At 45.3% G+C, this 26,910-nt stretch overlaps 1 pseudogene; it reads right to left on the bottom strand.

Moving 5' to 3' along the window:
- Positions 1 to 11,597: 11,597 nt before the first annotated feature.
- Positions 11,598 to 12,832, bottom strand: LOC142452808 (geranylgeranyl transferase type-2 subunit beta pseudogene; annotated as a pseudogene).
- Positions 12,833 to 26,910: the final 14,078 nt, after the last annotated feature.

The following is a 26,910-nucleotide window of genomic DNA, read 5'->3' as shown; positions in this document are numbered from 1 at the left end:
AAGATGTCAACAGAATCAGGTTTCAGGCATCAGAAGTCCCAGAACAAACAAATATATGGATGCAAATGAGGGGGGTTGGAGTGGAGACCCAAAGCCCAGCTGTAGACAGTTGGACATGCCTTCACAGAAGGGTCACAAGGAAAGGACTAGTTGCCAAGGTGCAGCGTAGCACCCACAGAACACACAGCATTCCTCCAGGTCTCTAATGCTCCCTCCCCCCACTATCATGACTCCAGTTCTACCTTACAAATCAAGCTAGACGAGAGCATGTACGCACATACAGATGAGAGCTCTGGACACACGGACTCCAGGACAGATAAACCCTTCAGGAACAGTAATGGGAGTAGCACTTCCAGGAGGGCAGTGGGGAGGTAGAGGGAGAAACGGGGAACCATACCCCCTAGAAGGATGAACAATTGTAAAATATGAAAATAATAACATAATTTATCAGGGGTTCACGAGGGTGTGGGGTGGGGGAGGGAGTGAGAAAAGAGGAGCTGATACCAAGGGCTCAAGCAGAAAGAAAATGTTTTGAAAATGATGATGGATACAAATGTGTTTGATACAATGGACCTATGGATTATTATGAGCTGTAAGAGACCCCCATAAAATGATTTATTAATTTAAAAAAAGAGTTAGGGATCTTGTCAATCTGTTCATCTGAGTGTCTGACAGAAACTAAATAACAGCCACACTAGCTCGCCCATCTTCCCTCCTCTGATAGCCGCGGTGCAAAACTCAGAACTCCCTGTGTCTCCTTTCCTCGTGGATCTTTAACGGTCTCACGCAGTCCACACGTCCTACATGCCAACAGCTCAACCTTGTGCGTAGGGGCTGGGCAGCCATCCCCACAATCAGTTCAAGGGCATGTCTTCTTCCTTGTACTCCTTGTTAGCTCCCCACGTCCCACCCGCCTCCTCTGCCACGTCTCTTTGAAACTATGAATCCAGTTGCGACAGGTAACTGTCTCTACAGGTGTACTTATCCTGGGTTTCATATGCAGAAAAAACATACAAAATCAAAACAACACATAAACAAGTGTCAACAATGACAGTCTGAATCAGAGAAAAACCTCAACTGAAAACAAAGTAGAAATTTTTAAAAACTGGAACAAAGTATACATTAGATGAAGGAGATTGAATGACATGTTGTACCACGTTTTGGCTAAACTACAATTGCAGTAATCCACCCCACAATGCACTCTGATGGCAAGGCCTTTCTCATGGGGCGGGGAGGGGGTACCATCAGAGGGGATTCGCCAGAGGCTTAATCAGAATGGGGAACCATGCAACTGCGTTAGGGACTTTCACTGTCATCCATAGCCTTCTGCAAATTGGTGTTCAGAATTTAAGCTTTAATCCCATTCCCTCCTCCGGGTTTGGATTTTCTTATTTACAATTCTTGAATTACATGGGCTGGTGTGCTTCTTCCATGCTGATGCCTCACTTAGCCCCCTACATCTCCCATCTCTTTCTGTAGGAGGCTGCACTGATTTGTGGCTCCCTGTATCCGTGGAGCTGTGGATTTCCCCTGTGTTAGCTTGATCCTCTCCTGGCAGTGTAGCCCCGCGCCTGCCCTTCACTGAGTCCCACCCAGACCCACCAGGACCTGTCGCTGAGGCTCACCACGGGACACAGCCAGTGAAGGATGTGGGTAGCCTTAGTGACCCCTAAACCTGCACATCGTTCCGAACCTGAAAGACATGAATAATGTTTTCTGTACGCCCATTTTCTCATGCATAAGCATTGTAAAAGCCTAAAAGTAATAGAGATTATTTGAGATAAGTAGCATAGCTATTTTTATTGGAAACTTAAGGCAGAAAAATATGCAAATCAAACCCACAACATTTGATTAATAAGATTTTATACAAAAATAGAGCTATAACTGTATCTTCCTATCAAAATATGATTTACCTCAGTATAATTGACAGAGACCAAGAGAAATTCACAAAGCCTCTGGCTGCTCTGTGAAACATACATGCTTTTCAAAGGGCACATACATATATTATTAAAGCCAAAGAAAGAATGACAGCCAACAATATAAGCAAATTCGTCAAAGAAGAATATTCTAACCTTTCTGGGAATTAGAGACTCTTTTAAAAAAATTTTTTTAAATGTTCTCTCTCCTTGGCAGAGCAGATTTGGCTAACAAATGTTTACTTGTTGTTCATTATCTCCTGTCTCCCCACAATAATAAGTACTAAAGTTCTTTATGCAACATTCCTGTTTTTCTGCTATTAATTATATAAATGGGTTTGGGGGGGTTAGTGCTAAAACTTATAAAGTCTTTAATGTTATTATTCTGAGTCATGTGTGATGCTTGCAGGGGGATTCTCTCTTTCTTTAACTATTTCTCTCTGCTTCCTATCAGGAGGAAAAAATATGTGCATCACCATCTCCAGAAAGCAGCTGGCTTCTGAGTTTCCCCCACTCTATCTTAAATTCTCCACGTCTGGCTAAGGTGCCTGCTTCAGGTACGTTCGTCATAACTGGGGCCCTGGTGGTGAGTGGGCTGCGAACCAGAAGATCAGCCGCTGGTCTGTGGGATAATGCTCAGGCTTTCTACTCCTGTAACGCAGAAACCCCCACGGGCAGTGCTACTCTGCCCTGCAGCATCTCTCTGAGTGGGCACCGAGTTTTGGGGACCTTTCATGCACAAAGTCCATGGACTAGTTCAAAACGGGTCCCTCTCAAGCAAAGTACAGGGGTGGGAGGAGAGGGCAGCCCCAAAACCTGAGACCTAAACAGGTCAAGGAGAAGAACTTAAAAATCAACGTCTCTGCCTGTGGCTGTCCTGGACAAGTGACTGTGAAGTCATCTCCTTCTTCCTGCGTGTGCTCTTTGGGGTTCCAATCAATAGAGCGGCTAATGAATAAAATATTGTATTCATGTTAAGTATAAAACACCAGAGAGCCCTGGCAAGCCAATACACTCCAAGCACAGTTCCCTGGAGGCTTGTGTGTTGCATTGATCTGAACAGGTGTCAGCAGATCTTCCAGACTAAGATAAACCAGGAAGAAAGGCCTGGCAAAAGGCTTCCAAAAACCAGTCAATTAAAACCCCAGGGAATCACAGCATCTCAATCCCGGAAAGGACGCCAGAGCAGCGTAGGACCATTCCAATCTGTGCGAGGTCGTCAAGAGCTGGGGTCCACCCCATGCAATTCACAATAATATCGACTTCAGTTTGTTTACTGCTCACTCTAAGGTACAGAGAAAATGAGAAAGACAGTGGAAATGAGCAGGGGCAGGGGGAGCATATGAACTTCAAGTACCTTCTCTGGATCAGGTGCCTTGGTGAAATGATCTGCCATAGTCCTCCTACTTGTCCAAGGTTGCCATCCTTGTGCCCAGAGCAGGAAGGCAGTGGAGCCTAGCAACTGACGTGGACAACTGGCCCATGGTCACAGTGTACAGGTAGCAGGCTTAGTGAGTGGCCTTTCCCTGCTGGCCTGGATGGTTTTCACTCTGTAGTCCACTCTTAGCAAGCCATTAGACTGGGCAGGCACCTCCTTCCATCAGCGCCTGTGCACCCACCCCCACCCCCACCTCCCCACACCTGTTTGGGTGTGGCTTTGCCACGGGACATGGGTGACATCGCTTCTGCCACACTGGACCCTGGGGCCTCAGCAGTCCACCAACCCGCAAACATTCAAGTGGCTAAAAGTCTGAGTTGGGGCCTCCTCATCGTCTCCACAGTTCCACCACCCTGAGAAGTATCCAAGTGCCCGCACCCGCCACCCACCCCACCCCTCGGATCCCCAGTGGAGTCCTGCCCAACCCCAGCCCCCAGGGGTTCTTCAGGCTGAGATCAGACCCTGGGGCACTATCTGAGGGATTTTAAACCTTCCCTCCACGGTTCAGAGTAGTCTGAATTTGATAGGCTGCACCTTGAGTTGGTTTCCTGCATCCATGGGCAGCTGACAGCTGTCAGGGAAGCAGGCCTCCCTGTTGCCTCCGGCCAGTCCTGAGGCTCATTCCCAGAGACAGGCCCAGAGCCCACACTGACAGACCATTTTGGCAGTTTCTGTGAGGCCCCAGCAAACTGAATTTGGCTGCAAATGGCCTCTCAAGTGTGCAGACAGGCAGGCTTCCAGAATACCTTTGGATCAACTTAGATGAACGGACACTGGTCTGGACAAAGGCTCTGCTGACCCCTCCTGGAGACTGCTTTGTTCCAACCCAAGACAAGGCGTGTTTCCTTGCTGCCCGCATCTTTGAGCTCTTTCCTCGTGCTGATGGCTGTGGATCCGCCTAGACCCCTCCGAGGAGGGAAAGGCTGCCATGGACACCCTCGGTCATTCATCTACGTGTCCAGTGCTTTCGCTGGTTGAGGAGACACGACACGGGTCTACTCGGTGAAAACTCCTGCGGGCGGCACTGGGAAATAAAGCGCGTCTCCGCCTCCCTTGTCCTCAAGAGGCTTGTCTTTTAGCAGGCAGGGGAGCCCTGGGAAGAAAAGCTCTCAGTGGGATGCCCTAGAACAGAGGCTGAGCAGGCGCCCCGCAGGACTGCTCTGAGTTCAGGGGCGGAAAGACACCACGCACGCACACTTGGAGGATCGGGCAGAGGTTCGGGTTGAGTTCAGACAAAGTTTGGGAGACAGTGGTTTCCCCGAGAGGAAGAGGGGCTGAGGAAGGACAAGGGCAGAGCGGATGCTGAGTCTGAGAAGGAAGGCAAAGCAATGCGGGACATTTGAGCGATGGGTCCCCACCACACGGGGGCCTCTGAAAATGTGTTAAATGTGCGTGGAGGGGTGAGGATGACTCCGTGCCCGCCCCTCGTGATGGGGGAGCTCCTCCCTTTGTCTCCTGCAAAGCCAAGGGGCCACCTTCCAGGGAGCGAGTAGGTGTCATGCCTGGGGGGCGGGGGGCGTGGTGTTCCAGTCTGGAAGGGAGGGTAGGACAGAACTACAGGCGAGGAAACAGCCAGGACATAGGTACAAGGCCATCAAAAGAGACCAGGGAAGAAATACTTCAGCAAGTTTCTTCCACATCCACCTCGTGGGCCGCGAGGAGACGTGTGGCAGGCACTATTGTCAAGGCTCGTCAACCTTGTCGCCTGCTCTCTCTCCCCGTGTCATCTCCCACTGCACCACTGCCGGTCTGCTGTTGGGGGTCGGGTTGAAACACTGGGCGATTGTGAGTTTTAAAAGCTGGGCGTTTTTTGTGCAGTGCGGTCAGCGCTGTCGTGTTTGTGATTTTAACCAAAAATGGCCCCAAAAGGTCTTGTCCCAGGTGACTTTTTATAGGTGAATGACAAAAGGTATGACATTGCGAAAACGGGCCTCTCTTTGTTTTCTTGATCTGAAACCGAAAAACCACGGCGCCAGACGGATAATATTGAAAGGTTCATTGTCTCTCAAAATAAAAGTTCATAACTATTTCTTCGCATACATTTCTGGGCCTTCTTGGAGTTCTCTTCACAACTGAAATGCCTGCTGTTCTCCACATCACTCATTCTGATGTAACTAAACCAGCCTTTGATGGAATCAAATAGGTCAACATCCCGGACTTTTCAAAGAGAGGCCTTTGGAAAAGCAAGTAGGAAAGCCCAGTGGGAATATTTTCCGAAATTCCTACCAAAATATTCCTTTCGGCCTCTGTACAACAGTCCCCTCACTGGGACAACTGGTTTTCCATTTGCAATCACAGTCCCATGCCCGGTTCTAGTCTCAACTGGGGCAAAGTTGTGTCAGAAGCCACTCGTATACGCAGTTGGTTCTGGGTGCTTGAGAGAACTCACCTCGTTTCATCCTCGCAACACCTCCCAGGGTTAGCTAGTGTGAGCACAAGTCACAGTTAAGACAATTGAGGCTTTTGCCAAATCTCTCCCTGCTACCAGAGTTCGAACCCCAACAGGTCAATTATAAGCCTACACTGCCCCCGTGAGTTTCAGAGACAGTACATCTTTTTGGAGCGGCTGGTGGTTGGAAATGCAGACCAGGGGGTTAGCAGCCCAAGGAATGCAGGACCCCTACGCCACCAGGGCTGCGCCTCTGCACTCAAGAAACCAGCAGGAAAGTCAGAGTCAAGCTTAAGTCTGTCTGACTCCACAGCCAAGCTCCTCCCGTTGCAACACACAGACTTACCCCATTCTCGGTTGATGCAAATGCTTATCTGTGCTCTCATATATTGGCTTACCATAACCACATATTACTTTGAACATAAGAAAAATAGAGAGAAAAAAATAAATAAAAATTTTTAAAATAGAGAGAGAGACCTCTCTGGACTGACAAAGGAAACTTGAAACTTACAAGGTGCTCAGGAGTACATAAAAACCAAACCCACTGCCATTGAGTTGATCTGACTCATCCCGACCCTCCAGTAGCCCACACTGTAACGCTTTCGGGGGCGAGAGCGTCCTCTTCCTTCAGAGGAGGAACTGGCGGTTTGGAAACACTGACCATATGGCTAGCAACCCAACGCTCGCCCGACAATGCCAACCATAATTCTCCTCCTTATTTCCTTCAGTGTTAGGAGTTCCTTTTCCCCTTCCCTTTGCAGGACATGCTATTGTCAATTCTCCCGGCTACACTAGAAACTACGCGATTTCTAATCAGGCTGGACAAGGAGCATCCCACATCTTGCACTGATCTCCATTTCCTGAGGACCAACGGGAAAATAGTTTTCGTGGATGCCCTGATTTACTTAGAAAATTGCCTCAGCTTCACAGACCCCTTTATTGCTACAGCACTGACTTAAGACAATCCAGAGGCCAGAGTGCTTCCTGGGATGGAATGAACAGAAACCGCTTCTAAATTGGGGTAGGAACCTACATCATGTGGTTTTCATTGAGAGCACGCTTCCCCACCTCCTGAGAGCAGGTGGGAGTGTTCTCACCCCCAGCCCAGGCATGTCTGAACATCAGGGGGGAACAGTCTGGTGCCTCACTTTTGAAAGGTTACCAACTGATCCTCAAGAAAATTGCTTTAGTTCTCCAGTTACTGCTAGTTTGGCCCTGGTTGTCCAAGATAAAAGAAAGGCTAAGAAAAGTAAAGAGAAAGTTATGGGGGTTTTGCTTTACTTTGTTTTGTTTTTAGGGTTGGAGACTATACATCTGACAATTTCTGGGAAATGGCATATTCATTTCTTTTGGAAGTCAGCACTAAGTTGGTCTTGTGGACATGTTATTGCTGAATTTATTGCCTGACACCTCCTGTCTCTTACTGATTCTCTCTCCTTTCTTGGGATCCACACAGCCCTGGATCTGGTGCTTACAGGCAATGGGGTGGTTGTGGGTAACTAGGAATAAGCCCCCCATTGCTCTGGTCTGCACGCAGGGACCAAGGGAGGCTTGGTCTGGCCAGCCAGAGAGTGTGGAAATAGCAGAACCCAACCCAACCGTGCAGCCGGCGAGGGCAACTCAAAACAAGGTAGTTCGAGTCCCAGCGTTGATGTCTAGGAAACAATAAGCAGAGATGCACAGGTTTACACACAGAAATCAGAAACAACTTACACACCCAATAGCAAGTACCGCACAGCCCTTCAGAGCATGTTGTAGGAAGGTTTAGCAAAACTATTCTAGTCCTATATTTTGTACATATGTGTTTGTCTCTTGATTTTTATCTTTCTACAACAATGAAAGCACATTGTAAATATGACTTGTACCCTGCTTATTTCACAATAATCGTAAACGAGGAGGATATATCATCCATAATGATATATGAGGAATAGATAGGAAATTTCTTGGAAAATTTGAATTGAAAAATAATTCATCACTGAAATGAAACATTTCATTCAACTTTCAAAAAGGGGGAGGACAGGGAAAACTCCTGGGAAGTTTTATTAGTTGTTTACATTGTTAAATATTTTTTAAAATGAGGATCTGAAATATAAACTCCCACCTACCAACTCACAATGAAAAAAGGTTTTAAGATAATAGCATTTTTTCCACGAACCTTTTGAAGCCCACATTAGATGTGAAATCATCACCCACCACACGGCTCTTCCTGCGAAGACTCACTTTGAAAGGTTGTGTTGTGCCGGCGTTCGGGTCTTGACGCTGTTTCTAAGCTTCACGGTGGCACATATCACCTGTGGTGGTGAAACTTCTGGTCCGTAAATCAGTTTGGGTGGCTCTCCTTATAATCGCCCTGAGATCAATCCCTTGAGGGGCTCGAAGTCTGACAGTATGAATTTTTTAAACTTCTGATTTATATGAACCAGCTCCTTGTCAGAACCTCTGCCCATTTCTACAGTGTGCCCTCTACCCTACCCCTTGAACAGTGGTGGGCGATTTTTTTCCCCCCATTTAAGATCTTGCTGTTTGTAATTGACATTTCCTTGGTTCCTAGTCAGATGCATCAGGGTGTCCTGTGCTTTTTGGACACCTGCTTAAACATTTCTGACCTGTGTCCATGTTCTGTCTTCTGCCTGTTCATGTGCAGGAGTTCTCTATGCATTAGAACTTTCCATCCTTGGTCTCTCATACATGTTACCAATATTTTCACAGACTGTGGTTTCTTTTGAATATTGCTTAGGGTGTTTTTTACATTAGTTATAAACTGTATTCAATTCTGAAAGTGCTTTATGAACAAGGACACTTACTCCCTGTGGTCTCTAAGGTCCAGCGGTGGCAGCAAGGCAAATTGTGTTAGTCTGGGTACTTTAGAGAAACAAATCCACAGAAACTCCTATGTATTAGAGAGAGTTTTATATAAAGGGTAAGTGCAAATCAAGAAAACATCCCAACCCAGTGCCGTCCAAGCCCACAAGTCCAACATTAGGCCATATGTCTGACATCAATCCACAAAGTCCTCCTCCATCTCACAAAACACATGCAGTGATGCCGACTGCAGGAGGAAAACCAAGCCAGTGAATGTGTAAGCATCTCAGTGCTGGCAGGGGTCTCCACATGGCTGCTTCAGGACCCAGGGCTACATCACAGTAGGTCCATGCAGTTTCTCCTCAGGGATGTCCTGCAGGAAGTGAGCCTTGCCAGCTGAAGCAGGGAACTGACTAAGGCTGAAAATCACCAGAAAGCAAGAGACCCAAGAACTAGAAAGGCGAGCCTCGCCGAGCCATTTATCTCTCCACCCTTCAATTAACCCCACGTGTGTTTGTCAGCCAGGTTGGCACAATAAACTTTAACTATTTCACAAATATTTGTGATAAAGGGACAGATAGTAAAGAATTTAGACTTTGTTTCTCTCACAACCCACCCAACGGTGCTAAGCATGATACATACACAAATGCCATGATTTTGTTCAAATAAAGCTTTATTGACAAAACACTAAAATCTGAATTTCATGTCATTTTCATGCATCCCAAAATGTTATTTCCTTTGGCTTTTTTTCCAACTTTTCAAAAAATTTCAATACCAATCTTAGCCTATAGGTCATACATAAACAGACCTGCAGACCACATTTGGCCATGAACATGACTTTGCTGATGTAGGATGAATAGCAGGAGTCCACAAAGCTCACTAGAGAAGTATAGGAAAGAGGCCTGTTCTTTGTGAGAAGAAGTGGTGTGGTGTGTGTGTGTGTGTGTGTGTGTCATTTCCAACCATCACGTGTCCACACCGTATTATCTTTTCCTCTACCCCAAGCTAGTCAACCTGAATGAGAAATAGACCTCTGTTGATAGACATCACCACGGCTTGATGATTCTTTTGTTACTACACATCCCTTAGCTGATGCTGACTGATGCATACCTGGATGGGTTCTTTTCTATTTGTCCTTATTTGGCTCCTGTAGGTAGTTGAGTTTTGTTTTGTTAGTCATTCTATTGTGGGGCTCTTATAAAAGGTATTTGCGTTTTAAAGTTTTTAGTTGAGCCTCAATTTCTTCACAAATCAATTGACAAGACTATGCAGTCTCGTAAGGTTGTGAGGAGGATTGAAATTGGGCGATAATGCTAAAAACGTCTTCATATATTGCAAAGCACCTAAAAAGGTTCTGGTTATAATATAGCCAGAGTCTGCAAAGCCCTTCCACAGAAGTCAGAGGTACTGTGGGGAGGTGGGGGCGGGACTCCGAGTAGCTCAGCTCCTTCCGGTCTTCGGGAGATGGTGGCATGGCACTGTTCCTGGCGGTCGGCCGCAGGCAAGCGGAAACACACACAGCAGAGGAGCACAGGCTCACTGGGCACAGCCTATAGTGGCCTTACTTGCCGCCCTTGTCCTCAGACCAGTGTCTGATCATCAAATTGTGGAGGGGAAAGTGCTCTTACAGGTAAACAGTCTCTTCTAGAAGGGGACTTGGAAAGGTTCGTTCTGAAATTTTGTTATATTTTAAATTATTTCATTTCAACAGGCAACCCACAGGAGTTGGTAACATAATTGCTCTTTGACCATCCCAAAACACCCTTCGCACATTTCATTATTCCATAATGACTTATACTTATAGCCCAGTGTGGAAATTATATGTGGATTATCGATCTTCATAATGAATATAAAAGAAACCAGTCGTTCCTCTCTGTCCCCAGAAGATCTCCTCCCCTTCTAAGGAGGACAAGCAGCCCTCTCAGAGCGAAAAGGAAAATTTAGGGACAGGCCTGGAGGGCAGAAGGGCCGTAGCTGAGAGCTTGGAGACCGAGGTACAAAATGCTCACAAATTTCACCTTCAGCGTATCATTCCCAGATTTGCAAATCACAAGACACCAGCTATTCAGTTAGCAAAGCTCCTACAAACCTCAAATGTTGTGAAAGTCAAAAGCATTCAGGTCCAGACTAGCAACCTCAGTGATGGAAATAAGCATGAGCTACTGAACTGTTAGCTCTCCCCTGACTAGCTAACCAGCAACACGGCACCTTGCCATTTATTTTTTTAAAAATCATTTTATTGGGGGCTCATACAACTCTTATCATAATCCATACATCAATTGAATCAATTGAATGTATGTTTGTACATATGTTGCCCTCATTCTTTTCTAGACATTTATTTTCTATTGAGCCCTTGGTATCAGCTCTTTTTCCCTCCTCCCTACCCCACCCACATAACCCCCTGATAGATTGTACATTGTTATTATTGGAACCTTTTCCTTTTACGTCGGGAAGCATGCTTCCGACCTGTAGCCTCTGCATTTAGGCTTCAGACACTCAGTTGTCAAGGAGTCCGATCTATAAAGGCCCATGCCAGTCCAATTGGAAATGTGCTCCTCAGGGTTCTTCAGAAGGGGGTCGCCAAGCCTTTCTTCTGAGGTGCTGCTAAGTGGCCCGGCACCACCAGCCTTTCCGATGGCGGTCAAGTGTGTGACCTGTCCACACCCGGCAGGGGATTAGGGCTAGAAAGCAACTAATGGGAGATGACATTGAAACACTGCTGTGGCGAAAGCTGATGGCATTAGGAATCCTATGTTCACCAAATTGGTGCAAGGAAAACTGAAAAATACTCTGCTCGCAGCTCCTGCTGCTCCCCGGGTCGACTCGGATCTGAGACGAGCACAGACTGGCACTGCGTGCTTACCGGAACAATTTTTTTTAATAATGTGCAACTTTTAATAATCACTGTGGAGTCATTGTTAACAGGCAACATTCATGACACAAACCAGTGTATGCAGTATATGAAAGGAACACATTAAGAATCAGACACTCAAAAGTGCTTTAAGCTCTTAAAATTGTTCACTATTAGATATACAAGAAAATACTACAAAATAAAATTCAATCTCTAATGATTAATGTTGGCAGAACTTAAAGTGAATTCTACTCAGAACAGTGCTTCAGCAAACAAAAGTTAAATATAGGATAAAAGATCTGTATTTTACAGTAATTACATAATTAAATACATATATAAAATATTAACAAATATGACATACTTATTTTTAAAGTCTGATGATCACTCAAATAACAAATGTGAAATGGCCAATGTATACTGACAATCTTTGCCATTAATGACTCTAGCTCACTAGTTCAGGCGGAACATTCATCCTCCGAAGAACTTCTTCAGGCATACAAAAAACAGGATTAACAGGCACAATCTGTTCGTCTCCCAAAAGTGATAGTCCAGCAATTCCAAATAATGTGTAAAAGGATCAACCATATCTCCTGGTCTGTCTGCAAACCCCCCTGTTTCCTCATCTTGACATGCTAACATGAAACTACGCAGCTTCTCTCTGTCAATCCAATGAAGCCTTCCGATGATCTTCAGGGAAGCCAACATCCACCAGGAGTAGCAGACATCTGGTAACTTCTCTGGCCTTCCATTGAGTCCACCTGATGGCAACTGCCGTTCACAAAGCCACCAACCAAGTAAGTCAGAGTTTACTTGATGCAACTGACTAGTAATAGCAAGGAATCCTGTCCAGCATGAGATTCAGACCCTGGTCTGCAACCAAATCCACCATCAAAGTTCATACACGACAAAACAAATTCTATTGCCTTTTCCATATTAATAGCATCCAGCTTCCCCAATAAAGCCAAGGTTGCCACCGCACAGAACGAAAATCTTGTGTCAATTTCTCCCCAAATGTCTCCAGCAAAAGAACCATCATCTTTCTGTAGACTCTGAACATATTCCACAACTTTATTTACATCAATAGCATTAATGCTATCATACAGAGTAAGACTCTGAACAGCACTAAGAGTGTACAAAAGATGTGGGTCATGTCCAATACTAGCACTTATTCCACCAGATTCATGTTGACATGACTAAATAAACTTCAGTATTTCTTCTCTGTTCATGCGATGGAGTTGTCCCATGAGATCCATTACCGTCAGACCCCAATAGATGCCACTCATTCTTAAGTATTCAGACATACAGTACTCATAATCATCTTTCTTTGAGCCATATGACACTATGTAATCTGCATGTTTCTCCAGCAACAGAGTATTCAGTGCATCTGACTTGATAACAACATCCTTTTGTGGTGTGCCCATGTCTGAAAAGGGAAAGAGGCTTACCGGAACAATTTAAGGAGAGTCTTTTTTGCGGAAGACCAGTATGGTGTTAGAGGGGGAAGTGGCTACTGTCCTTTGTCCACATGTGGGTATGGTATTAAATCCAAACCTTACCGATTCCATTAGATCTGGTAAGCTTCCCAACTGCCCGAAAGAACAACACTTTGTCCTTTGGTCTCTTTCTAGAATCAACTAGCTCAAAACAAAGCTCTCCGTCACTTAGTCCTTCCGTCTCTCTTGCGGGAAGAGCACTATGGTTAGACAACGCCTCTGGTCTCCTGAAGTTTGCCTTCTAGTTAGAAATCAAGACATGGATTAAAACCCGGCCCAAGATTTGAGTTCCTGTACAAAGTACTGTCAAGGCTGTACAAGCATGAAGGAGAAACACGGGGCAGTTCTTCAAGAATTCAGAGCACGAGAGAATAACTATGGCCTGACATGAGGATGGATACCTGGGGTGAGGTGAGACCTGATGTAAGGATGGATAGAATGTTGTTTTCCTTGGTGCAAAGAAAGGAAACAGCATTCCCAACTAATGGACACACTAAGCTTCTCCAAGGAGAAATGTGAATAGGGAGTTCAGTGACAGACAGTGAGACAAGCTACATCCAAGAGCCCAAAGGCAAGTCATGCTAGATAGGACTAAAAAGACAAGTGGTAAGGGAACTGCGAGAGTCCCGGATAACACACTGCCGAGTCGAGAGGCCCATTTAAGTGTCAGCTGGGAGCATGAGCTTGGGTCTGTAACACAGGGTAGTGGCTAAGAACCCAGCTTCAGTGTATCAGCCAAGAATGAAATGTGTATGTGGTATGCATGTGGTATTGTGTATGTCTGGTGCATGTATCTGTGGTACTGCGGTGTGTGTGATGTGGGTGGTGTGTTTGTGTGTGTTGCTTAAAATAATCTGCTTAGCATAAGCGCTATGTGTTGTTGTTAGGTGAGATCTCGTTGGTTCTTACTCATGGTTACCGTTTGTACAACAGAATGAGGCAGTGCTCCGTCCTGCCCCATCCTCACGATGGTTAGGCCTGAGCCCATTGTTTGGGGCCATGTGTTCATCCACCTCTTTGACAGTCTCCCTCTTGCTCACAGGCCCTCTCCTTTATCAAGCATGCTGTCCTTTTCCAGGGACTGGCCTCTCCTGGTCGTGTGTCCAACTACGTGAGACAAGGTCTCTCCAGCCTCACTTCCAAGCAGTCTTCTGATTATTCTAGGTGCAAACTAGGTATTAGTATTTTTGTCATATTCCATCATCTTTGCTAAGGGGTTTCATGGCCCTCGACATGGCTGGGCAAGAATAAGAATGATCCTTTTCACCCCACAACAACTAGGAACCTATTTCACAGCTGCACCCCAAATGGAACAAAGGCCCTGAATCCGAGGTCCTGTGAGTCCCAGGCCAGTGCGAAGTCTGTTTCTCACAGAGCTGTCCCCTGGCACCTGGGAATTGAGAGTCCTGCCCATTAGAGCCCCAGAAACAGTGATTAAGATGGACATCTTCTGAAACGAACCGGAAACTTTTTTTAAAAGGGGAAAAAGGCTAAACTTCCCCAGTATAAATATTACTAGATGGCCCCGGGCTCAGATGCCATTCGCAAACTCCTCAAGCTGCGCGCTCGCCGTTTATGACATTTAGCAGAAGCCCTGGAGAGCGCCGCGGTCCGGCCTTCACTCCAGAGCCAAATATTAGCCTGCCTGTGTTAATGAGGCCAAGTCAGGGAAGAGCACAACGGAGATCATTTGAGTGATTTTGCTTGTTAACTTTCAGCCGGCTCCTCTCCCCGCCCCCTCCCTCCTCGGGGGCTCCCCAGAGAAAGCTGGGAGTCATCTGGAGGCTGGATGCTTTCCCTCCACCCGGAACCAGGGCTGGAAAGGGAACACGCCTCATCCCCCGAAAATCCAGGTAAGCACGGGCTTGCTGTGCTTACTCACTCATCAGTCATAATAGTTCCACAGATGATGAAAAATGCATAGGAAATTGTTCATGACAGATCAGGGAGTAAGCACAGGTCAGCCGTGCTTACCTTGCCTTTTGGGCAAATCCAACCCTGAAAGTCACCCCAATTGTCATGGGCTGCTCAATCGCAGGACGGCTGCAGGGAAGGGAAGTGGGTAGACACACGGGGCGGAGGGGGGGCGGGCTGCGCAAACAGGAGCATGGCGGGTGGGGGTATCTGGTTCTTTTATGCCACATACCTGCTCTGCCAGTCTATTCCCACCCACAGAGACCCAACAGAAAAGAGTAAGGGTCCCAATGCTGTCAATCTTTCCTTTTTTTTTAAAAAAAAGATCATTTTATTGGGGGCTCCTCCACTACAGCTCTTATAACAACCCAACCATCAATTGCATCAAGCATATCAGTACATATGTTCCCGTCACTGTGCTTTTTTTAAATCATTTTATTAGGGGCTCATACAACCCTTATCATAATCCAGACATCCATCCATTGTGTGAAGCACATTTGTACATTTGTTGCCATCATCATTCTCAAACATTTGCTTTCTACTTCAGTCCTTGATATCAGCTCCTCATTTCCCCACTTCCTCCTCGCTCCCCCCTCCCTCATGAACCCTTGATAATTTATAAATTATTATTTTGTCATATCTTACACTGTCTGATGTCTCCCTTCACCCACTTTTCTGTTGTCCATCCCTCAGAGAGGAGGTTATATGTAGATCCCTGTAATCGGTTCCCCCTTTCTACCCCACCCTCCTGGTATTATCACTCTTAGCACGGGTCCTGGAGGGTTCAACTTTGAGCCCTTGGAAGGCTGTCATTCTCTCTCTTTTTTTTTCCATTCTGATCATTTTATTTTATTGTGTGTGTGTGTGTGTTTCATCGATACTTTTTTTTAAAACATTTTATTAGGGGCTCATACAACTCTTATCACAATCCATACATATACATACATGGATTGTATAAAGCACATCTGTAAATTCTTTGCCCTAATCATTTTCTTTCTTTTTTTTTCTTACGTTTTATTAGGGGCTCATACAACTCTTTTCACAATCCAATCATATACATACATCAATTGTATAAAGCACGTCCATACATTCTTTGCCCTAATCATTTTCAAAGCATTTGCTCTCCATTTAAGCCCTTTGCATCAGGTCCTCTTTTTTTTCCCCTTCCTCATGAGCCCTTGATAATGTGTAGATTGTTATTTTGTTGGAAGGCTGTCATTCTTAATGAAGACAGACAGGCCCCTCTTCCTCCTGCAGAGTGGCTAGAGAGTTAGCACCTGAGGGTTTTAACCAGTGCTCCCGTATGCAACCTTATCAGGCCAACACCCACTTTTGGATAGGAGACTGACTGGTCATTTAAACTAGCTCCCCGCCCTGCCCACTATGATTCTCTGCCCTGAGCCCCACTTGGGCAGGGCACTGGGGTGTATCTAAAGGATGGTCGGTATGACATCCTGTGCCCTGAGCGCCACTTGGATGTGGGACAGTGAGGGGAGGTGTCACTGGACACTTTGTATCAGCTACCCAGTGGTGGTGTCCATAACCAGCTGTGAGAGATCTGTATTCAGCAATTTCAAACTAATGCTTCCGTACGTGAGGCCCCCACGCATCAAAGCAGGCTGCTTGGTCTTGTAATACAGAAATGAAAACTTTAGGAAAAAATTACTCTGAGCCCATCACAGACCAATTTTCTGCGGTGAAAGCAAGGAAGATGTAATTCTCCTGTGGTGCCATGATGTGTTAACTAAAATATTAATGCACTTGACCTGTTTTTTTAGGTGGTATTATGATTAAGTTTTCTAAAAGATGATGTCAGATGCTTGGATAGGAGCACAATGTTGGCCCTTGCCAAAGATGTGCCTCTGACAGGGCAGTTTTCTAGGTCTAGGGTTACCATATTTAACACACACACACACACACACACACAAATACATACAGGCAGGAAGGGGTTAAAAAGAGAAGCTGACACCGAGGGCTCAATAAAAAGTAAAGGTTTAGAAAATAATGATGGCAACATATGTACAAATAAATCTTGATGTATGGGCTGTTATAAGAGCTGTAAAAGCCCCCAATAAAATGATCTTTTAATTAAAAAAAACATATACATATGTGTATGTATTACCATAAGTGTGCTTCACGCAACCTGCTTATATGTAAATATTTTTATTTGAATTTAAATTTGATTGAGAATTCTGTAGGTTAACTGGCATTCTATCTGGGCCTCAGTTTCCTGATTTATACATGTGATATTCAACTACATCAGCCATCAGCAATCGTCAAACTTTTTAAGGGTTTTTGGGATTTCTGAGATTGTAAAATTTACAGGAACAGACAGCCTAATCTTCCTCCTTCTGAGTGGGGTCAGAGGTGATCTGCTGACTGGGCAGTTAGCAGCCCCACCCCTCGCCCACAGAGCCATCAGGGGTCCTTTAAATATGCAAACTAAAAAAAATTAGACCACTGGTTCCTTAGGGAAAATGGCAGGAGATGGGAAAGGGAAAGGTTACCAAGAGGCGCAAGGACATTTTGTTGATGATGAGTCTGTCCACTATCTTAATTTTGGTGATGTTGTCAGAAAGTGTATGTAAGTGAAAGCATCAAGTTATAAAAATGTGTTGTTTGTGGACTGTCAATTAAATCTTAGCAAAATAAATAAACACACAAACAAAACACCTTCAAGTGTTAGAAATCAATACGCAGATGTGACTATTGCTATTATTGTGCTTATTTGTATGCTGTCAGAAAAATGTGGCAGCTAGCAATGACTTCTGGGTTTGAGGGTTATCGTTTTCTCCCTCGAGCCAAGTGCAGTTCTTAAAATAAAGTTTCATACTGTGTCGTTCTGTCGATGCCCAAGGCTCATGGAATGTCATCACCTCAGGGGTACAAAGAATGTGTTCATAATCTAGGCCAACCCTCTACCGAAGGCACCCTGACTCCTCCTCCTGGTCCAATCCTGTTGAGTCTCTCTCCTACTCATTTCCACATCTCAGTACATTTCTCTATCTCACTGGCCTCAACTGGCCAGACACTACCACGTCGAATCTCCCCTGGACTCTGAACGTTTCCTTCTGGTCTTTGCATACACTAATTTTGCTCCTCTGCTAACAAATCATTATCCATTCTTGAGCTAAAGGGGTCTTTAAAAATGCAAATACAAGTATAATCATCCTTACTGCTCAAATCTGTGTGACAGGTTGCCATTGCCCTTGAGTGGGGGGAATCCCTACCATGGCTGACAGGACTCCCACGACAGAGTCCCTGGCCAGCCATACCCTGTGCCACTCTTGCTTGCTCTGCTGCAGGCTGGCTTCTTGCAATATGCCGTGTAGCTCAACTCTAGACTTCCCCGGATTCTCACAAGTTAGTCACTCTCCCTAAACTATTTCTTCCCTGGCCTCTCTCCCCTTGCTAATTCATCTTTTGGGTTTCAGCAGAAACACTATATTCTCAGAGAAGTTTTAATAAATTCTCTAAGCCAAGTCTGGTCCCCCTACTTCATCTCTCCAATTCATGGTGCTTTCATTTAGATAATACATAATATCTATCTTCCTATTTTAAGAAAGACCACAGGAATCATGTCTGTCTTATTATACCTGACATATCATACACACACACACACACACACACAAACATAGTGCCTTATCCATAGTAGGTACTTGAAAAATTATTGTTGAATAAATGAAAAGCTTTCTGTCAGTGTAAGGTAGTATTGTAATGCATGCACCATGTAAAGGCCTTCAAAGTTCAGAATCCAAATTTCCATGGATTTTGGAAGTGATCTTTTACTCTATAAGCCAGGTTCACCTGTGGCAAGTCTTGAAAACAATCTGAAGAACTTTGTTAATGGTAATTATAATTATGGCTCTATAATTCCAAGGTAATAGTTCATCTGTTAGATTGGCAGGGATTTAAAAGACATGCTTCATGCTGATGAAAATGGAGGGAAGCAAGCTCACTCAATCACTGTCAGTGGGACTATCAAGGCACATAAATTTTGGGTGACTCACTTGACAATATATATTTATATTCAAAATGAAAAAAGCATTGCTGCATTGCTTGTAAAAGCAAGGGATTAAAAACAAATCAGATATCCATCAAGAGAGGACAGGTTAAGCAAAGTATGGTATAACCCTCAACTAGACCCTGTGGAAAGGATGAGAAGTTGATACCAAGGGCTCAAGTAGAAAGAAAATGTTTTGAGAATGATGATGGCAACAAATGTACAAATATGCTTGACACAATGGATGGATGGATGGATGGATTGTGATAAGAGTTGTACTAGCCCCCAATAAAATGATATTTTTAAGTATGGTGCCATTTATCAATTAGGTAGTAACAACAACAATATGTCGTGATAAGGAAAAATGTCCAACATATAGTACCAAATATAAAAATAAGAAGCTCATAGTAGATACAATTTTGTGAAGTAGATATTAGTAGTTCATGGGAGGATGCCTAGAAAACATGTAAATTGGGAAAGACAGATGGGGATAGTTTCCCCTTTTTTACATTATTAGTTGGTATTTTTGTTTTAATTTTCACATAGATAGACATTAGCTTTGAGAGCACTAAAGCAATAGTGGGTTTGGTTTTGTTTTAAAGACACTTAGAGATGATCTTAACCAACTCTGTTATGTTCTCATTGAGGAAACGGAAGCCCAGAGAATCCCCCAACGAATGGGCACTGTCTTCCACGGCAGTTATTTTTCAGTTGGTCCTCCAACTTTGTCCTTGGGTGGCTTTCTTTCTCTTTGGTGGGGCTTTCAGACAAAGCTGTGGGAGGAGGGAATTCTACCTAGCCAATCACGCTACACCAACCCCCAGGACAGAAAGCTTGGTCCAGGAAGGCGCATGCGAACAGAAACACCATTGACTGGAATCATTTGTAGGAAGTGGTATGCACAGTTGGGCAAAGTGTCATAGGTTGACCTTGGACTGCTATTTTTGAGGAATGTCCACACTTAGAATTAGTGAGCATATCTTTTGCTACAACGTGGAAATTTTCCACCCAAAAAATAATCCAAGCAGACACAAGAGAAACTGGGGGAGATGCCAATGACCCCTGGACATCTGAAGAGGCGATGGGCTCAATTGTGACTGTGGCCTGCTCCATCTTCTTGGAATGCCTATTGTTTTGGTCTAGTTTGTTTTTCCCCAGGGAATGACAGCCACCAGTCATGGCCAAGGTGGCATAGCAGGGAGAGGGTGGGGCTGGGATAACTCCCAGCTGACCAGCACCTGTCCTGACGCCTCCCTCACAGCCCTGCAGGGGCAGTTGGTGCTCAAATGCTACCTCTCTGGTGCAACTGCACAACTGCACAACCTTGCTGGAAAGCAAATGCGCAATATGCATCCTGAGCCTCCCTGCGATCTGTACTTCCGGATGGCCAGGACTGAATGTGTTGATGAGTGAGTGGTCTTTCTGAAAGTTTCTCTTTCTTTCTGTAAATGACTGTCTTTTTCATTGTGTTTCAATGTTTCTACTCCTTGACTCACTCTCTCCACTTAGGAAATAAATCCTGAGGAAATTATACAAATTATAAACAAAAGGTTTCCAGGAGAAAAAAAAAAGATGTCCATTTAAGACAGGGGTTAAAAAGTTAAGTCTACAAAAGTTTAGCCAAGGAAATTATGATCGATCCAGAGAATGGAATATTAAACAGCAGTTTTTCAAAGTTGTTGCATATGTATGGTTTTCAATGGCAGGAAAAACACTTCCGTTTAAATGAAAAAGCTAAAGTTTACTGCACCTATCCTGTTTTAATACATCGAATATATCTTAGGAATATTCCACTGAAAACATCTCTAATTTGGGAAGGAAACTGACACAAGGCAGCCAAGAGTTAGAGTTGTGGGAGAGAATTACAGGGGCAGATCATTATTATGATTATTTAGTTGAAGTAAATATCAGTACATACATATACATCATTGAACATATTTCTAGTCAGAACAAATATCCCTCATAGCCAGCTGCCTGAGTCTCCATGAACTGCTTGCACACAACCTTGGAGCAAGCAGCCCGAGCACGATGCCCTTGAGGCAAACAAAGGAGTAGAGAGACAAGGAGGCTTGTAGAATAACGGAGGGAGGCTCCCCCACAGGCAATTTTGGTTCCTCCAGACTAGAAATCAGGCAGAGTACCCCCCACTTAACTACTTGAGGATAGCTCCTCTTTGAAATGAATATTCAACCTATCCCTGGGACTCACGCCTCTTCCAAAGGGAAGTTTCTGTCCTGCCCCCAGCTTGTGCCTGAAAAACAACTCTCAGCCTTACTGGGTTTCTCCGTCATGAACAACGTATTTTACCAATCTTTCCTTGAATGGTACTCTTGATAAATAGAGTTAAGAACGTTATTATTTGGGTAGCGTTTGGAAAAGTACTGTTTATTCTGGTTTATTGTTTAAAAACAAACAAACACCCATACCTCTAAAAGACAAAGACCTCCAAGGGGGTCGTCAAAAAAAAAAGTGCCTGGGAAAATCCAGTCTCTTCTAACACTTTTAATTATCATTTAAATCCTTCCATTACACATCTTTTAACTTAATTTTTTCCCAGGCAATTTTTAAGCCCACTTGTACAGTTAGGAGCCCTTCGGGGTTACAGAAAGAGTTTGTGTTTGGGAGTAACCAGAGATTCAAATTCTGACTGGGCCTTTTTTGAGATGGTTAACCTGCCCAGGCCGCAATTTCCTTGTAAAATCATGCTAAAATACCACACATCAAAACGCACTGCCATCAAGTCGATTCTTGCTCACAGAGACCTTACAAGACAGGGCCGAACTGCACCCTGAGGGTCTCAGAGACTGTAACTCTTTATGGGAAGAGAAAGCCTCATCTCTCTCCCAAGAAGCAGCTGGTGGTTTCAAGGGGCTACTTTTGCAGTTAGCAGCCCAACGCGGAAGCACTCCACCTGGGGGCTCCTCATCCCTTGTCTGAGGAGGGGTCCTCGGAAGCCTGGGGCAATGTCCACAGCGCTCCGTGTGAGAAAGATGTGCTGTGTGCATTCATAAAAAGGAGAGCCTTGGACCCTGGGGGGCAATTCTACTCTATCCTTTAGGGTGGCCAGGAGTCCAAATTGACTTGATGGCAACAGGTAATCAATTGTTTATGAATGAATGGTTCTTGAGTGCTCAGCAGGGGGCCATCAATATCTATCAGGGCGTTTTAAATTTTAAAGTGCATACGAATGCATCTTGAGATCTTGATAAAATACAGGTTGTGATTCAGTAGGACTGGGGCCGGACTCAAGGGTTTCGACATGCACCCAGCTTATGCCAATACTACTAGTCCACAGCCCAAGCTTTGGTTAGAGGTTTTATTTACAACACTGGTTCTCAATGTTTCCTGTGTCTTGGACTTAAGCAATCATGAGGATGCTAAGTGAGTCCCAGAGTTTCTGATTTAATGAGTCTGAGGGTGGCCTGGCCATTAGGATTTTTGAAAGGTCCTGAGGTGACTGGTAGGTGTATCCAAGTTTGAAGACCACTGTTCCCTGTGCAGCTGTTAGCTGGTCCCCAACTCGTGGGGACTCTGTGCACAACAGAATGAAAAACTCGTGGGCCAGTCCTGCTCCGGTGCTGTGATGTCCTACAGACAGGACTGTTCTGCGCCACAGGGTTTTCGCTGGCTGATTTTCAAAAATAGGTCAGTAGCCCTTTCCTCCCAGGGTGTCTTACTCTGGAAGCTCCCCACACACAGCCTCATCATAGGATTCTCGATTCTTGAGCTGCTACTGACCCCCAGGAGGTGGCCACGCCCGAGGGATACTGGCCCAGAGTCAAACCAAGATCTCTTGCATGGAAAGCAAGGATTCTCCCACTGCGCTCTGCCCCCCAACTGTTTCTTGTAATGTGTGCTTAATAAGTAGAACACAATGTAATTATGGAGCTGATGAGGGCCCAAATGAGTGCCATCATGTTTAAATAACACCGATCATGCCGGAAACCCTTATAAACAGCAAATACCATATCGTAACACGGGCAGAGGGAAGGGCTGTATTGCTTACTAGGTAGGTCGCAGCTAAGTGATTCGCCAGAAAGCAGAAGAGAATGAATCGATCAGGATTTACAGTTATCTAAGCTTTGGATTTAATTACTTTAAACGAATGGATATGCAATGTTTTAAAGGAGTGCGCTTCCCCCCTTTTCCCCCAAGGGTGTCCCTTCAGATGTCTGGCACATGTTGTGGAGGGGGGGGGGGTTCTATCCCATCTTGAGTGTTTAGGGACCTTTTAACTGTGTATTCGCCTCTCCAATGGAGAGCGGAAGCGCCAGGCCCGGGATCCAATAGGGGAAACATGGAGGCAGCATTTTCAAACATAATCAGCCAAATGCGAAGGGACGCGTGGTTCAGAAGGAACAGCGTGGGATGACACAGCGAGGGGAGCGGAGAGCAGGTGACGCAATCGGATGTGACGCTGACATGCCAAATCAAAGAGTGCATCGGGAGAGGAACATTTCATTTGGGAATCACAGAATTGCTATAAAGTTAAGAGAGAGAAAGTAGAACTGTGAAGATAACGGGACTGGCTTGCAGCCACCACTTCTAAGGACTTTGCCCAGAGGAATTCTTCAAGTGCTCCCTCGCAGCGCACTGCCTGGAAGCTTACAAGAAAAGGAACCGGAGACGTTTGCTTGTCTTTAAATGTCTCCACCCTAATTCAGGGACCTCTGACCTTCCAGAGCATGTCACCCAGATTCCAACGAGCTTCCTCAGAAAGGACGGGACCCCTCTCTGAGATCCTTCTGCATTCTACCAGCCGCTGACTTTCACATTGAATTTGCCTGCGCCACTTGAACTCTATCTACTAACTTATTGTACATGGCACTGTTGATTAATAATAAAAATTCCCTCACCAGAGTTTTAGGGTATTGAATGCATTTCATACTCCTTCAAACCAAATTTTAAAGTAGTAAGAAATAATAAAAAGTTAAATTAATTAAAATTTTAAAAGAAATAATGAAAATGATATTTTATCATTTCCTCACTTTTCAGAACACACCCCTCACTTCGCGGTGACGAGGCGGCGCAGTGCTTTGCAGCGCTGCACAGTAATCACCTACCAGCCGCTGAAGAAAGCACAGATGTCTGCTTCTCTGCTCCGACGGTCCCTCCGTGCGGCCGTGCCTGCGTGGCATCGAGGCCGAGCTGTTGTTTTGACTTGAGTCCACTTCATTTTTTTCGGAGTGGTCTGCACTGGAAAAAACAGGTTTTTGTTTGTTTGTTTTTCACTCATAATCACCTTGAAAACACAAACACTTTTGACAAAATAGTCCAACATGTCTCAGAAGGACCTAACGTCAAAACAAACGGAACAGGAGGGTTAACACGAGTTCACTGTACAACTGAGAAGGAATCTGGATCCCCGAGACCATGGAGTCATTCTCTGTACTCGCCAGCTCCTGCGTCTTAGTAAACAAAGTGCAAGGAGATACCATATAGATAATATTTTAGTCTAAAATGTGCATCCAACTGTCTCCATAGCCAGAGTCACACACAAAAATACGAGCAAAAAGTTGAATTGAAGATGCTACCATACATATGTGGCCAAATAAGAAATGTCAGTAAACAAAGAAAGAGCAGCTGCAAGGGTTTGAGATGATAGAAGAATGTTCTATGCCTGGACCCGCCGAGAGGGGTTTAAGCACTGGGAGAAAACTCAGCCTGCAGGTGAAGCATGGCCTCTGAAGAGGACAGTCACGGGAGATGATGCCCACCACACCGGGGGAGCTACATACCTACTAGATGGATGCATGGGTGTGTGGACAGAGGGGCGGGTAGACGGATGGATGGATAGATGGATGGATGGATGGATGGATGGATGGTGTGAGCCCTTAGTGTTAGAATCCAAAAGGAGATATCATGTTACTCATAAAAGGCAGAACATCAAAGGGTCTGAGAGATTCAGGAGAATCCCCACAGCCCCAGCAAAGAGGCAGCCATCCAGGAAACCATCAGCCTTTGGAAGGTAGGATGGGAATAGGGTCAGACACAGAGCATTGTAAAGTCAATGATGGCAGATGTAGTTAAGCTAAAGTCTAACACCATATCCTTTGATCTCCCTTTTCACTCATTTTAAAGTTTTTTCCATTTTGAATGTTTTCTGCTTTCGCTTTGGTTAAGGTTTTTGTTTTGTCATTGTTGCTAGTCATTTGTTTGTTTTCTGTTGGTGTTCTGTATGGTGTTCTGTACATGAAATCTGAGAGAGGTACCTCAGGGCAAGGCAGTGGAGGTTGGGGAGAAATGGGATGCTAACAAGTATGAGAAGAAAATGTTCTGAAATGGACAGTGGTGTATGATTAATCAACTCTTCTTTTTATGATTGAACAATTTCACTGTGTGATTTGTGAACTGTATGCCAATCAAACTTTTCTTTTTTTTTAAGAAAGAAAAGAGAGACTCTAACAGAAGCAGAACTCTCACCTAGAGGAACAGTGTAAATGGAAGACCGTTCAAACCATCCTTTGCACACAAGGAAATAACCCCAAGACTGAGCTCTGCAAGGAGAAGGCAGTATCAACGAGCAGCGGGTCTCACAGGCTCGACAGAACCTCGGGCCGAGAGGGCGAGATCATCTCAGAACCAGCACACAGCTCCCGCTCCCAGAATCGGGGCATGAGGTCCACCGGCTGCACTAGCAGCAAGGAGCGCTGGATGCGGAACCTTAGGGCCTCCTTAGATTTCTCCCGACCCCTCGCAGTATTAGTCCCAGAGCCCAGGGCAGAGCTGAGGATGCAGGTTCAGTCAGAAGCAGCTGGTCTTGGGAAGAGAAGACCACAGAAGCTGGCAGCCAGAAATCTGGGAAGAAACCAGAACCTCTCCAGAGATGGAGATGAGCTTCCAGAAAAACACAAACTACAAATCCTCTGGACCATTTACCACAGCCACCTGACAGAGAACGGGTCTGCCCCACAGACAAAATGGTCAGGGACTAGGGCCCACTTTACCAGCCCCGCCCCCAGTTACAGTAGGAACCTACCAACCCTCAACTCTCCCAGACTCCTTCCAGGCAAAGGGCCCTGCCACGGGATGCAGTCAGGAAAGAGGACTCCTGGGATTTCAAACATCAAGCTGACAAGAATGCTGAGGCTGAGCAAAGACTGGGTGGAAACTACCCATGGATTTCTTTTGCCCAAAGGAAATAAAGACCATTCAACCAAGTAGCATGGATGCTTCTGTCTATCAGAAGGGTCTGGAAGGGGCCCGTTGGGCTCATGGGAATTCTGCTTGCTGAGTGGGCAGAAGACACTTGGCTTGCCAATCACCTCCAGACCTTCTACACCCTCTTCCCGGGAAGCACAGACCACGTGGTAGAGCTGAAGTCACTGGCAGGGTGCCCCAGTTGGCTCGCATGAAAACAAGCCCCTTTGAAAGAGGGACCAGACTTCAACCCAGTGCTCCAAGATGTGAATTCAACGTGCTGGCATGGAGTAGGGAACCAGTGGAGAGGTTTCAGGGGCTGGCCTCAATCCCAACTATGTGGACACCTGGCCCTCCCCCAAAAGAATGTATCTCAGAGGATAGCACTGAATCTGCAGCTCCAGGAGAGGGATGTGTCTGATCAGAGCACATGGGAGCAAATGAAGGGGGAGGAAGAGAGAGTGGAGCACATCCTGACCCATCAAACCTTGACAAAGAGATTCCCGCTCAGAGCAGCCAATCCACAGAGAAGACCATATGGCCGGCCTCACTATGAAACACGACATCCCTCATTGACCCATAGCCCTACAGGAAACAATACTGGAGACACAGTGTGGGAATTCTGCCCAATTTGATCCCACCATGCCGAGGCAAAACACTAAGGGCATGCAACAGAACAGCAAGGGGAACAGAGCAACGAAGTCCCCAGGGAATACCAAAAATAGACTTTGGGGCCAGGGCTTGGCACCCCATCAGACGTGACCGGAAAACACTCCTAAAGGCCAACAAACAGTCCTTGAACTAACTACAAGATTTTCTTTCTTGTTGTTGTATTTTGTTTTTTGTCATAGGCTTGTTGGTGTTGTTGTTTTGTTGTATATTGTTGCTTGGTTTTGCTCTGTCTTGTTTTTGTGCATGTTATTATCTCTGCAGGTCTGTCTAAATAAGATAGGCTGGATGAACA

The sequence above is a fragment of the Tenrec ecaudatus genome, chromosome 7, assembly GCF_050624435.1.
Source record: "Tenrec ecaudatus isolate mTenEca1 chromosome 7, mTenEca1.hap1, whole genome shotgun sequence".
Lineage (NCBI taxonomy): Eukaryota > Metazoa > Chordata > Mammalia > Afrosoricida > Tenrecidae > Tenrec > Tenrec ecaudatus.
This window is presented reverse-complemented; position numbering and strand designations above follow the sequence as displayed.